This window comes from Lampetra fluviatilis, chromosome 54 (assembly GCF_964198595.1).
Source record: "Lampetra fluviatilis chromosome 54, kcLamFluv1.1, whole genome shotgun sequence".
Taxonomy (NCBI): Eukaryota; Metazoa; Chordata; class Hyperoartia; order Petromyzontiformes; family Petromyzontidae; genus Lampetra; species Lampetra fluviatilis.
Window position 1 is genome coordinate 6,544,323 of NC_136328.1, and position 15,633 is coordinate 6,559,955.

The 15,633-nt window shown below is 53.8% G+C and overlaps 1 protein-coding gene across 1 annotated transcript in view; it reads right to left on the reverse strand.

The window, feature by feature from the left end:
• The window catches only part of LOC144949666 (uncharacterized), a 191,117-nt gene that overhangs the window by 25,446 nt on the left and 150,038 nt on the right, over window positions 1-15,633 (reverse strand). The gene's annotated exons all lie outside the window — the stretch shown is intronic.

The window sequence follows — 15,633 nt, forward strand, 5'->3', positions numbered from 1 at the left end:
ACCGATGTGAGATGTGAAGATGCGATGGCATTTGCCGCAAAACATTCGGGGACAGGGAAGGGCATCCGCGGTTGAACGGAGCGCAGTGTGGCGACGGTGCGAATTATCACGTCCCTTGCTTTGACAAACAATGTGCCTGTAAGAGACACAGTACAGCAAGTAGGTGTGGGCCAATGTTCTGCCCCTTTGGATGGGGGACTGCCTGGGAGTGACAGTTGTCATAAGGCCCCACACGCACACACACGCACACACACGCACGCACGCACACACGCACCCACGCACGCACTGGTGTTGTTGACAAAATCTGCCGAGTCTCTGCGACCGTGTGCAGAGCCAATTGAAGGAATTCCTTACGCAGGTGAACTCCGTTTGTGACTGGCGATGAGTTTGCTGCCGAGTTGGGTCGGGCAGATTGATTTGCAGGCAGAGAGAGGGTGGCGTGGCGAGGGAGTCCAAAGCCCAGTCAAAGATGATTGAACCAAAAAACCAACACATTAAATGTAAGAATAGCCTATACCCATTTCAAAACGGGCATTAAAGATGTTCAAACACAAAAATAGGTATACCTATTGCAAGGCATCACGTCTGCATTAACCTCACATAATTGTGTCAAAAGATGAAAACAAACATGCTCTGATAATAATTATATTTGCATCGTCTTTGAAACCGATTGGCCTTCACCAGAGACAGCCTTCTTCACGGCATTGTCTCACCAGTCTTACACCAGAGAGAACAGCGGCAAAAGGCGAACACGTGTGTGTGGTTATTGCAGGACTTGATTCCTTGAAAAAAGTATATCTATTTGGTGCTTGACCATCGTCACACCTCATGTTTAATTGCCAGAAAGGGGAAAACCTATTCTTATTTGTTGATAATTTTGATACCGGCGAAAAAGACACATTAAACGTAGTTCCGCACTGAACTGCATCAGTGTGCCTGCCATGCGGAAATCTCATGTCCACCAATATGTACAAAAAATACAAAAAATCGAATTCAAAACAAGGACGGTCCCTATCCGTGGAACCGACCCTTTTGCCATTTATCAAGATGATAAAAAAACAGGAAAGCCACACACTTAAGCGGTTGTGCTTTCGCTACGTAGTCCCCAACTGAAGAAGGACATTCTAGATTTGAAGCTTTCGTGACTGCAAGGATTCATATTCTTAGGTTTTTTCGATAAAGTCACGTAGGTAAAAAAATAAATGTAAAATTAATAAAAGTAAAATAAAAATAAAATAAAAATCACGACGTTTCGGAGGCAACACAAGCTTCCGTCTTCAGGTGGAACCGTCACAGCACGGTTTTACCTACGTGACTTTAACGAAAAAACCTAAGAAAAATTAAGGACACTTGTGTTGCGCCCGAAACGTCGTGATTTAATTTAGTTGTTTTCATTTATTTTATTTTTTACCTACATGACTTTACCAAAAAAAAAACAAAGAGTATGAAGCCATTACCTTTCTGGCATAAACAGGGTCCCACAGATAGAACGGCTGAACCCGAGCTATCGATGCTCTGCAGTTGGCATCGTCCTTCAGCTGTTCATCTTTTTGACGTTCTTTGCTCGACAGCACCGGTGAGACAAGGCCGTGAAAAAATAGGTGCAGGTCACTCAGTTTCAAGGATAGCGTACACATTATCAAAGCATATTTGTTTGAACGTTTAACCACAAGCATGTGTGGGTTAGCGCAGACTTGATGCCTCGTAGTTTCGGCCTCTCGTTGGTGTCCGGCCACCGAAACGCCTCCCGTAATTATGCCACAAAGGGGCGAGGGACAGCCCCGTAAAATATCTACCGCCGGCCATTTTCCCCGACACCGATAAACACGTGTCAAGTCAACCGTCGCTTGAGCGTGCGCTACATTCCGTGCGGAGAGCTACAAACGTCGTCACGCTGTTGACCCTTCCCCCGCACCTCCGATGAGCTCGGTTGGCTATGTACGGTGCGAAAGAAGTCCTACGTACGTATATACCACGGCTGGGAATATGGGCCCCGGATGGAGTTTTTGCCCTGGAAACGAAGACTCATGCCGGTAGCAAAATCGCGATGAAATTGCGGGCAATCAATCAATTTTTATATATTTTTTTAAACGTGTCCATTCTGAGGCTGGGCAGAGAGGTTTTGTCTGAGGGCAAAATGCACCAGGGGGGGGGAGACGGAGTTGGGGGGGGGGGGAGAGCGAGCTCAGAGTTCTGAGGGGCCAGACAGAAAAACAAACACAGACGCGAAAAGTGGCTGGCTTTCATGTGATACCTGCCGGGCTTGTGTGTGTGTGGGAGGGTGACGCGGGCGGGGGGGAAATTATCAAAACACCGCCCCGAATTTCTGTTGCAGCTGTGAGCGAGTGCTGCCTTTGTTCGTCTCCTTTCTGTTGCTTTTATAGGGGTGTGGGTTTTTTTTTACATTTTTTTCAAAAAATACTCTTCCATTAGCCCACGTGTTCCCCCACCCACCCCCCCGCACTCACGAGACAGAGGCAAGCGACCGCAAACGATGTGTCGTCGATTCTCTCTTAATATACGGACGTGGAATTACAAATAATAAGAATGATCATGATGATCTAAAACGCGCTGCCGATCGAATTCTGCCAACGTTTTGAAAAGAAAGCGAGGGGGGGGGGAGAGGCAAGATGTTTTTACTGTTGCTGCCGAAACATCTTGCTGTCAAACAGCGTCCTACTTAGGGACCTCAAACTTGGACATGCTAATTGTCTTCAGCCGCTAAACAAACAACCCCAACTCGCCCACTCCCAGCAACTCCGTGCAGGCATCGACGACAACACATTTTCACGGAACATGGTTTTTCTTGTTTTTTTAAAGCCGGAGAGGAATAAACACCGCCGCGGCGTCCCGCACGCAAAACCACCACCCCACCTCGGCGCGTCTCCACTCCGAAACCCCACATACCTTGGCGATTGGCACAACGCTTTAATTGGCTCGGCAGGAAAGAGGAGAACCCCCCCCCAGCACCCCCTTCCAAGTTCTCGACAAAACAAGACGGCGACTTCGCCGTGCGGACTAAGGCCCCCCCCCACCCCTTCCCCGCGCGAGCTACAGCGTCTCTTCGTGCCGTCGCTTTCCTTCCAAGACGTTTGCCTGCCCCCCCCCCACCCGTCTCTCACACGAGCGGCAACCGCTCCCCCGTTCACCCGCAACAAACGCGTTCCAGTTGTTCGGTCGGGGGCGCGGGAAGCAGGGGGGGGGGTGAGAGAAGGAGTAAAAGACGTGAATGCGCTAAGTTTCTCGACCGATAAGTGCGGACGCACGAAGCCACACACACAAAAAAAAACGGGGAGCCGGGCGTGGAAAGTCAGATAATGGCTGCGCCTACCCCCCCCCCTGGCCGTCACCCGAACCCAACCCCACCAAATCTCCCACCCCCCCCACACCCCCATCATCTCCCACTGCCACCACCGCCCGCTACTGCGGCTTGCCTTGACTCTGAGCCAAACTTGGGGTGCGGTGGGGGTGCTGGTCGGGTGGGTGGGATTGATGTCGCAGATTTCCAGGTCACACCGAGGGTCATGTAACTGGCCCAGCCAATGGAATTATCTGTAAATCTCTTAGCCCGCGACGGATAGCAACAAGCCTTACTATTGGCAAATCACTTAACGCGATCAATTTCTGATTTAAAGACTCCCGGCCCAATGGGAGCCTGGGACAAAGAAGGAAGGGGGGGAGAGAGAGAGGGGGAGGGTTACTGCACTCGCTGGACTTGCCACTGACAACTGCACAGGCAGGGTTGCACACACGCCCACATCTATCAACTTGTGCTGACACACGTAAAACACATACATCAACAGACCCCACGTTCTCCGTCTCAACGCACACACGTACACAAAACATCGACCGACGATTGCCTTTGCCCCACCGTAATCATTACTATCCAATTGCAGCGGCGTTTGTTCAAGCGAACAACCGCTTGCACCGGCTTCCACCTCATGGGGTCTCATCGGCAGAGTCTTGCTTAACGCAAACGCTGCCCGGTTTTTTTCCCCCCGGTATGTCATTTTATTGGCGCCCTCCGTCTACACGATGGGAGGCGTGCCCCTCGTTCAACGCAAATAGCGAGAGAGTAGACGAACCCACCACGATGCCGTGGTCGTTCCTTCAGTTGTACCGCTGGCCCACTCTGTGGCTCGCCTGTGCAACTGTCGCGCGCTGGAAAGTTCAAGTACTCAGCGTCCACATTGCCGCCGGTGAGATCTAACCGGTGATCTGGCGACGCTGCTACTGCGTTGGCAGTGGTGCAACACAGCGAACAACAAATATCTCATCTCAACACGTTTCTTAACAACACTGGGCATTGAACGAAAACATTCTAGGTGGCATTTGCTCTTCTTAATGTGTCACGAAGTAGGGACCCCGCCTGAAACGTCGTGATGACCATATCAAGCTTCTTTGACTAAGCTATGGGGGGGGGGGAGGGGTCGATCCGATATCCTTTGTAACCGTACGACATGACGCGATATCACGTTGCGCGATCGTGACGGTTGCCACAATCGCGAGTGTCCTCCCCCCCCGGCCGTTGTAAGATCGTCTTTGCCTCCAGAAATGCTCTGCCGTGACTCCAGCGCGGCTAAAAAGGCGACTCGGACATTCTCCCGAGCGCAGTTTGCTCGACGCGCAAGTCTGCCCCCGCGGGGCCTTCTGAACCATCGCGACGGCACAACCTGCAACGCTTATAAACCAGAGGTCGCAAACGGGTTTTGATTCCTTACCCGTACCCGGCCGCACCAGGGTCGCAAACGGCTACCCGTACCCGTATGGGTACGGGTAGCCGGGTATCGGGTAGGGTACGGGTATCGGGTGCCCGGTTGCGACCTCTGTTATAAGCGCACACGCCGCCACGACACGATGATGACAAATAGCCGTGGAGCCATCCGCCTCTCAGGACAACGTTGCCACAGAGCACTGACTTGATGGGTGATGGCCATTTACTTGACACAGCAATCGTGCTGTGACGGTTCCACCTGAAGACGGAAGCTTGTGTTGCCTCCGAAACGTCGTGATTTTTATTTTACTTTTATTAATTTTAATTTTTTACCTACGTGACTTTACCGAAAAAACCCAAGAATATGAATCCTTGCAGTCACGAAAGCTTCAAATCTAGAATTTCTCTAGAACTTTATTGGCGATTATTGTGAACTTGAGATATTTGTTGTTTTGTAATTATTGTTACGTATTTAAAAAAAAAATAATCAGGAAATTAAATCGCCCAAGAAAAATGAAACAACGATAATCACGATCCGGCGATATCTTTCCAAGCGGACGAAACGGTAATTGGCGGGCTTCTTTACATCGTGCAATAATATCGTGGCATCGACCGGATCTCGCGGCAAGCCACTCAGTGTCGGCGCACGAGTTCCACGGTAATTTCATGTTTCTGTAATTCAATTCATAATTTGTCCTAGGATCAGTCTAAAAATACGCAGCACGGGCAGACTTGTGCGACAGGAAATCGATTATTTACCACAGATTTATGTCCAGTGCAATATTTCTCACGCGTCCACGCAGTTTGTTTTTGCTCCGTTTTTTCTGTACGCTCCATTGCGACAAGTTCTCTTTTTATTTCGTCACGCTTTCACCATTTTTTCGTGACTGTCGCAAATTACGCTCATTACCCGAGTCTCTCGCATCCCAGGGTGCCTTGAGTTTTCACACCGGTGACACAAAATCAACAACAACAACAACAACATTGTTAGGGGCGACGTCGTCATCACAACCCAAGCCCCTTGCATGCCAACACGAGGGCGCCGTGTAAACGCGACGGACAGGCTATGAGGATCAACTGCACAAAGGTGGAGTAGGGCTTTTTTTCAGGTACAATGCCTCCCCTTTATGCCCACTTCCATTCCACGTCGGCGCCTCTATTTGACCAGGTGGGGCCACGCGGAGACAATAACCCTCTTTAAGTAAGGAAAGCCTGGGCCTACACACAAAAAAACACGCGCGTACGCACAGGGCACGGGTGCTAACATCCTGTGCACGAACCACTAAAACAATTGCGCTCGTATGATTACGACGCGATTAAGGAAGTGGTTGCAATATCAAAACGGGTTCCGGGCCACTCAACCCATCACCTTCTCACTGTTCCGACGGGCACTGACCAGCGCGCTGAAGTATGGTCAAACAACTCCCACAATTGGTCACAGTGTGGGGGGAGGCTCTCATCCAGCAAAGGGATGTTAAAAAAAAAAATGTTCGTAATAATAATATTATTCTGAAGATAAAATGTACAAACACACACAAACTGATTTCTTTAGAACTGCTTTGTGTGTGTTTAGTTTGTTGTCCTTCCCCGCGCACCTCTGATGAGCACGTTTGGCTACGTACGGTGTGAAAGAAGTGCGTCATACAGCATAAGTATTCATAATGAAGCTTTTTGGGTTAGATCGCGTGAATATATAAATGTCGTTAAACCCGCCACCACCCGACACAGCCAACTAGTAAGGGTTGTCACGTAAACAGAACGTGCCAATTCGTCACTAGTACAGCACTAGTGTGTAGTGTATAGTGTAGTGTATAGTAGTGTAGTGTATAGTAGTGTAGTGTATAGTAGTGTAGTGTATAGTAGTGTAGTGTATAGTAGTGTAGTGTATAGTAGTGTAGTGTATAGTAGTGTAGTGTATAGTAGTGTAGTGTATAGTGTAGTGTATAGTGTAGTGTACTAGTACAGCACACCGGTGTGTTGGAGAGCCAAGCCACAACATTTACAATCCGAGTACGACGTTTCGCCAGTAATTACAACCAGCTTCATCAGGCGACAGCCAGATTTGACAGCCAGATTGACGATGCGTGGTCAAGTATGGTCAAATAACCACCACGACCGCCGCTGGCTAGACTAAATACTTTTTTATTTTACCAGGTAAGGCCCCACACTGAGCGACGTGGCTCTTTTTTCAGAAGCGACCGAGCTATCACAAATGATAGCTCAACGAAGTGGCTTACAGTGTGAAAATGTTTATAAATGTGGAGGGGAAACACTGGAGGACCTGGAGAAAGACGCACACAACCACCGGGAGAGAGAGAGAGAGAGACACGCAAACTCCCAACGATACAGCAGGCGTCAGGGTCAGGATCAAACCCACGACCTCCTGCATTCCAGGCGAGGTAGTTAACATCTCCTAGCCACCGTGGCGTGGGGAGGCCCTCATCCAGCAGTGGACTGACAGAAAGGACTCTGACCGCGTGCGTCTCCATGTAAGGCAGCGCTCAATCGCCGACCTGACGTCGGAAATTGCACATTACCACGATGAGCGGCAGAGTCCTGCAAATCAAAATAACAGGCTATATTAAAACCCACGTCTCTCTCGACAAAAATACTCTTGGGTCTCAATTACCGGGTCTCCGATTCACTCTCGATGGTTTCTGAATAAGTGGCGGTTATTTCATTGAAAGCCGCTCATGTAAAAACAAAAAAAAATCCATAACGATGGATGCTAATGTAGCGCAGTCAACAGCCACGTTCGATCCGCTGCTGGATCAAGGCTCTCCTCTCCAACCCCGTCGCTATGAAAGAATCTACCGATTTCATCGCTCCGTCTCCAAGGCGGTCAAACCGTGGCCACCGCTCCGTCACAATCCTCGACCATCGGTCACCACCGTCCCCCCTAGCCGTGATGTGTCCCGTAGGGGAGCGCACTCACACTCCCAGCCACAGCTTGAACGGGTTGGGAGGGCGTCTGTAACCCGAGTCATGTCCTCTCATCCACATGCTCCTCTCGTTGTGTCTCCCGGTATGATTCCAAGCGTGCATCTGAACTGGGTAGCCCGCGCACCGATTGCAAGAAAAGCGTTACGTCCCGCCGAAATAATTAATCCCGTTCGCGAAAAAAAACTTTTATGTACGGCCTTTTTGTTGCATCAGACAAGATACATTTTGGACGCAACGAATACATTCACACATTTGCAAGACAAAATAGTTCACAGGTGTCAGATTATATCTCACTACAGATGGCTATAATTAGGAGGACTAATGTAAAAACAACGCGTAAATCACGGTGCATGACGCACGCCAGGAGGAGTGGCCATTACACAGCAGAACGCCAGGAGTGGCCGTGACAGAACAACGCCAGGAGTGGTCATGACAGAACAACACCAGGAGTGGCCATGACAGAACAACGCCAGGAGTGGTCATGACAGAACAACACCAGGAGTGGCCATGACAGAACAACACCAGGAGTGGTCATGACAGAACAATGCCAGGAGTGGTCGTGACAGAACAACACCAGGAGTGGTCATGACAGAACAACGCCAGGAGTGGTCGTGACAGAACAACACCAGGAGTGGTCGTGACAGAACAACACCAGGAGTGGTCATGACAGAACAACACCAGGAGTGGTCATGACAGAACAACACCAGGAGTGGTCGTGACAGAACAACACCAGGAGTGGTCATGACAGAACAACACCAGGAGTGGTCATGATAGAACAACACCAGGAGTGGTCGTGACAGAACAACACCAGGAGTGGTCATGACAGAACAACACCAGGAGTGGTCATGATAGAACAACACCAGGAGTGGTCGTGACAGAACAACACCAGGAGTGGCCGTGACAGAACAACACCAGGAGTGGTCATGATAGAACAACACCAGGAGTGGCCGTGACAGAACAACGCCAGGAGTGGCCATGACAGAACAACACCAGGAGTGGTCATGATAGAACAACACCAGGAGTGGTCATGATAGAACAACACCAGGAGTGGCCGTGACAGAACAACGCCAGGAGTGGTCATGATAGAACAACACCAGGAGTGGTCATGACAGAACAACACCAGGAGTGGTCGTGACAGAACAACGCCAGGAGTGGTCATGATAGAACAACACCAGGAGTGGCCGTGACAGAACAACACCAGGAGTGGCCGTGACAGAACAACGCCAGGAGTGGTCATGATAGAACAACACCAGGAGTGGCCGTGACAGAACAACGCCAGGAGTGGTCATGATAGAACACCAGGAGTGGTCATGACAGAACAACGCCAGGAGTGGTCATGACAGAACAACACCAGGAGTGGTCATGATAGAACAACACCAGGAGTGGTCATGATAGAACAACACCAGGAGTGGTCATGATAGAACAACACCAGGAGTGGCCGTGACAGAACAACGCCAGGAGTGGTCATGACAGAACAACACCAGGAGTGGCCATGACAGAACAACGCCAGGAGTGGTCATGACAAAACAACACCAGGAGTGGTCATGACAGAACAACACCAGGAGTGGTCATGACAGAACAACGCCAGGAGTGGTCGTGACAGAACAACACCAGGAGTGGTCGTGACAGAACAACGCCAGGAGTGGCCGTGACAGAACAACACCAGGAGTGGTCATGACAGAACAACGCCAGGAGTGGTCGTGACAGAACAACACCAGGAGTGGTCATGACAAAACAACACCAGGAGTGGTCATGACAGAACAACACCAGGAGTGGTCATGACAGAACAACGCCAGGAGTGGTCGTGACAGAACAACACCAGGAGTGGTCGTGACAGAACAACGCCAGGAGTGGCCGTGACAGAACAACACCAGGAGTAGCCATGACAGAACAACGCCAGGAGTGGTCGTGACAGAACAACGCCAGGAGTGGTCGTGATAGAACAACGCCAGGAGTGGCTGCCCTATACGTTACTGTCGTTACCGGTGGGGCACACAGAGACGAGAGGGACACGGTTGGGAGGATGGTTGGAGGAGGAGGAGGGGGGATAGGGAAACCACTAAGGATCTTCATCTGGTACCAGCAGAATTATTCCCTGAGAGAGTCACCGTGATCCTAAAACGGCGCCTCGCGCCAAATTTATTTATCGAGCCCCCCCCCCCTCCTAGCCCCCCCCCCTACCCACTAACCCCCCTCCCCGCCCCCCGTTTTCGCGGCGGAAAGTGGCTGCCGAGCCGGGACGAGCGTGGGAAACGCGGACGCACCGCGCGCCCGTGGCTCTTCGCGCTGGGAAAAATAAAAAAGGAATCTCGCGGCGCTTGTTTTTCATTTAATAAAGGCACTTCTGTCAACTTGGGCAGACTCGGCAGATTAATAAGGCCTTCTGTTTCTGTCGACTGCCTGGAGAGAGAGAGAGAGCGAGCGAGGGAGCGGCAGAGAGGGAGAGATGCACACAGAGCTGGGAGAGTGCAAGGGGAGGGAGAGCTCGGTTGGGAGGAGGTGGTGGAGGAAGAGGAAGGAGATGGTGGGTGGCAAATTGAAGGAGCAGGGGGGAGGTGGAGGAGGTGGTGGTGGTGAGGAAGGAGGAGGATGGCTAAGGGGCGGAGGAAGAGTGGGAGCAGGAGGAGGGAGACAGGAGGAGGAGGAGGTGCAGAAGGTGGGGGGGTGGAGGGTGGAAAAGCAAAGGAATATGTGGGAGGAGGAGGAGCTGGTAGGTGTAAAATTGGAAGGTGTGTCACAACAATTTCACACTTTCCAATTAATGTACACATCTCTCTGTCTCTCCCCCACAGGGTCACCCCCCCCCCCCACCATCACGTACCCAACATACATTAGGAACACGCCGCAACACACTTGCTAAAAAATGCATTACCTTAACCAAACGAGCTCTTTCAATTATTAAAGAGACAAACATCCAACCCGCCTCCGCCGTAGTTTCACAGCGGAGTGCGTGCTGTTAGAGAGCGCTTATTACAGCCGCTATGATAAACGCGGGGGGGGGGGGGGAGGCAGTACCACTCCAGGCTGCCTTTGTATCTCCCGGGTGTTGAGGTTCACAACACCGCAGCCCCCCGATACTCAATCAGTCGACTCACCAGGCCGAGCCGACCGCTGAGAGGCCCAGGACCGGCCGGGACTTGCAACAACAACGGCGACGGCAGCCATTAGCCGCAAAGCAGATGGTGAGACGTCACCACGTCACTTGTGCCAGGCTAGGTGCACCTTGAGGCCACGTGGTGAAGAGCGTCGAAGGACGCACAACGCACGCGCCAGAGTAAATTGGCGCTGTCAATCATCAAAGCGGTAAAGAGCAACCACCCCCCTCCCCCACCCTGTCTACGCCTCCACCGCACTCGGTCAAAGTGCACGGCGCAGCCAACCCATCCGCCAAACCCATCCTCCGCCGAAGTCAGGGAGCGCAGCGGCTGCTCCCTCTCGCTCGCTCGCTCTCTGGAACGCGTCACGGAGCGCAGCTATTTATTTTATTGCTCGAGCAAAGGAGTGGGGAAAAATGAACGCGGGCTGTGGATGAGGGGCGGGGGTTGGAAGTGACTGTTTTTGTTTTGTTTACGCGTTTATTGCGCGTGCGTGCGCATGTCACGTACGACACAATGGCCTGCTTTGCACCGGACGACGGGAACAAGTTATTCGCTCGGGCTTCATCGTCGTCGTCGTCGTCTTCCTCAGCCACGGTCAATCCACTGCTGGATGAATGCCGTCAATCGCAACTCTCACGGGGTTCCACCACCCCCACGACGCAACAATTCCGTCGAGCAGCCGCGTCGTTCCGTCTCCGCGACGGGGACGTCCCCTCTCGGGCGGGCTCCCCCTACCTCGACTAGCGCTCCGTCGTCGGTCTCGACCCTCCGAGCCGCGACGCGTTCAGCCCCGTCCCACCTGCTTCATCTTAACGGTTCCATGAGGGTGTTGCAAACGTACGTTCCCCAATCCACGTGCCCCTCCCAACGAGAGATTTGCGCCAGGGTTTGCGAGTTCTTAAGGGCGGCACACGCACAGGCATCTCTCTCTCTCTCTCCCCGCTGTTTCCAATTAGCGGCAGGTTTTGCTCTTTCTCAGCAACTGGAAGACGTAATAATATTAATAATAATAAAATAACATATTTTAAAACCATATGAATAATAAAAATTCCTTTCCCCTCCACCCTCCTGTAGACTCCACCACAGACCCAAGCTACGCCTCACCGGCTTTTCCTGGCGACACGCCCCCCGCCCCTCCCCACCATAGGAATGTGGAGTTTCCACTGCTGGCTGAGGATCTGCTGATGGAGGCAAGTGCTGCCCGATGCCCGCGTACGTAGAGAGAGACTTTACGCATTGACGGTTGACAATCGCATCACCTACAACACCATAAATTCACCGACACCATCACATCACCACCACCCATACCACTGCATCACCGACACCATCACATGACCACCACCCACCCACACCAACACATCACCTACCCCATCGCAACGTGGCCCAAAACATCACAGCACCACCCGGCTAACATCCACACCCCCATTCCGACAACCCTCCTACCCCCCCCCCAGCACCACACACCACCACCCCACCCCCCATCGCGCACTCCTACACACCGCCACCCCACCAACATCCTGACCCATCCGCACCGCCGCACCACACCGCCACCCCCACAACGCCCAGCAGGGGACAGCTGCGTGTTATCCGGCGAGTGGGAGTGGGTGACGGGCCGAGCCTAGCGCAAGCGAAACATCAATTTCTCTTGCCGTGCCTCCCTCCCCCTCTCTCCTTGCCTCCCGCGCCCGCACACACGCACGCACGCACATGTGCGTGCGTGCGTGCGTGGGGCGCGGGGGTCTCAGCACAAAGGTCAATTTGAGCCAGTGAGCGTTAGCGGGAGGGGAGCGAGCGAGGGAGGGAGCGGAGCACAGTTGTGCGGGCGATGGTGGGGGTAATGTAGTTATGGTCACAGGCACACCCAGATAGGTGGAGGGGGGCAAAAGGGGGAGCTACCCCCCCCAAAAACAAGTGTGCGTGTGCATGTGGCAGTGTGTATGTATGCGTCGTGTAGTGGTGAGCACGCTGCGCTACGATGCCGGCGACCCGAGTTCGATTCCCGCTCACGGCCACCACCAGCACCAGTGAACTGGTCCTGAGCCTCCTCTAGTTCGACTCAGCCTCAAATGAGTACTGTTACCTGGTGCGGTGTGTAAACGAGGGAGACAAAGGCGGCCGGCCGGCTCGGGCGTGGTCCTCGCCACCAACCCCCCTCGTGTGCCGCTCCGGCCTTCATCGCTGCAACTCGCTAGCAGCACTTGCCCCTAGCAGTCTGTTATGGCTATACGGGGGAGCTTTGTCTTTACCGCTGGCCACAACACCTCCCCCCCCATGCGCGCCGCTCCGGCCTTCAAAGGGTGGCGGCAAACAGCACGTGCCCCCTACAGCCCGCTAGAGGAGGCTACACACGTGTGGGGGACGTGTGTCTGTGCGTCTTCACGCATGCGTGACAGGAGTACGTCGTGCACCGCACACGTACGCCTGTGCAGCACGTGTAGCATGCACACACTTTCCAGTACGTGCGTGTGTGTTCGTAACGAGGTCGACTCAGCCTCAAATGAGTACCTGGTGCGGTGTGTAAAACATCGCCGCTGGGGAGACAAAGGCGGTTGGGCGTGGTGCTGGCCAACAAACCCCGTCGTGTGTCGTGCCAGCCTTCACGTATGTTGAACGTATGTACGTTGGACGTATTTCGCACCGTACGTAGCCAGCCGAGCTAAACGGAGGTGCTGCTCGCCAACGGCACTTGCCCCAAAAGTCCGTGAAGGCTACACGGGGGATCGCTGCCTTTGTCCGTTCGTCAACTTTGCGTTGCGTTATGGCTCCGGGTTTGTGGGTTGACGCTGCAAAGGGGGAAGGGAATGGCGGAGATTGGGTCGCTGGCCGACGAAAGGAGGGGTCGGGGTAGTGTAGTTGGTGAGTGGTGAGTGCTCGTGTCAATGGTGAGCGCACTACACCACGAACCTGGCGACCCGAGTTCGATTCCCGCTCACGGCCGATAACAGTGGCGAAAAAAATCTGAATACGGTCCTTGATCTGCCCTAGGTCGACTCAGCCTTGAATTAGTATCTTGCTGCAGTGTGTACACATCAGCATTGGGGAGACAAAGGTGGTCGAGCGTGGATGTCGGCCACACCTCCCTGCCCCCCCCCCCGTGTGCTGTTCCGGCCTTAATAGGTGCTTGCTAACAGCACTTGCCCCAACAGCCTGTAAAAGGCTATAATGGGGGCGAGAAACCTTTTGTCTTTGGAGTCTCAGTCGAGTGTGGGGTGCGTTGTGGGCGGGGCGAGGGGCAGGGGGGCAGGGCGGGTGGGCAGGGGGGCAGGGCGGGTGGGCAGGGGGGCAGGCGAGAAGAAGGGGAGGGGTTGTTGGGTCACGGGAGGAATCTCACCACCACCACCACCAGCAGCACCACGGCCGCCGCCCTCTCTGTTGGCTGTCGCTAATTACATTTGCAGACGCCGCCGCGATGGGAAATCAAGTCGGGGGGCGACTTTGCATGCGCGCAGTCGCTCTCCACTCGCCCGCTCCCACCAACCACCACCACCACCACCTCCTCCTCATCGCAAATTCCTTCACAGCTCTCATTGTCGTCGCGTGGGTTTGGTTTTTTTCCCGCGCCCCCCCCCCCCCACCACTCCCGCCACACCCCCAAGTTGCCTAATTCGACAGGAGGGCGGCAGCTTTGGGGGCTCGACGTGACCCCCCCCACCCCCCCAATGCGGGCGAACGCCGCTTTCTCTTGGCGGCGCGGGGAAAAAGTTTGAATGTTTGCCGTCGCCGCGTCGACGGATACAAATTGGAGCTGAGCGACCATCGCACACGTGTGCTCGAAGACATCCTTACTCGAAGACATCGCCGAAAGACGCGCGGCGGTATCGGAAGACGCTTGCAAAACACGCGGCCTTAAATGTCGCCCGACGTGATTAGCGCCATTTCATAATGCCGTGAAAAATCAGCGAGCGGCGCTAAAAACTGAAACGGTTTCTTCTCTCGTCCCCCCGCCACCTCTCCCTCGCTCTCTCCGCGAGAGGGATCTCGTCGCGCGGCTCCGTAATGAGTTCTCGCGCCGGCGGCGACGATTACCGCGCCCGCGCCGTTCGCTAACTCGCGACGGACGAGCCGGGGGTCGCGAAAACCTTCACGGGGGAGGGGGGGGGGGCTGCCGCCGCGGTGTTACCGACGGCTGCAGCCGCCACCGAAGAACGAACGGCGACGGTCGGGAGGGGAAGCTGCCGGGAGCCGACCCCGGCCACCGGCTCACACGGGGGGAGGTCATCATCGCGCTGAGAATGTCGGCGTCAGTGGGACGCTGGGCGCAAACACCACCACCGCCCCCCAAAGACAAAGATCCCGCCGTGTAGCCTTAACAGACTGTAGGGGCAAGTGCTGTTAGCGAGCACCTTAATGGTCAACACGGCACACGAGGGGGTGGGGTGGCCAGCACCACGCCCGGTCGCCTTTGTCTTCCCAGTAGCTGTGTTTACACACCGCACTAGGTACTCATTTCAGGCTGTGTCGACCTAGTGGAGGCCCAGGACCAGTTCAGATGATCGTCACCGGTGTTGGCCGTGAGCAGGAATCGAACTCGGGTCACCGGGTTCATTGCGCAGCGTAGCGCTAACCGCCACGACACTACCGCTCCCCGCCCCCACCTCGAAACACACCGCCCTTCAAAGCCACTTCCTCTCCCCTTTCATGTTATCATCATGACTATTTTTTTATTACTACTACTAATATCCACACGGCTGTTTACCCCCAGCAAAGCGTCTCATGACTCTTTCAGGAGGTTGCTGCCAAGTTTTTGCAGCAGGAGGAGTGGGGGGGGGGGCACGATGATCGCTTCCCCGCGCAGATCCCGACCGGGTCGCTTTTCTCCACCGAGACGCCACGTAAACCACCCACAATGCAATGCGCGCGTTGACGCTTCTCTGCAGC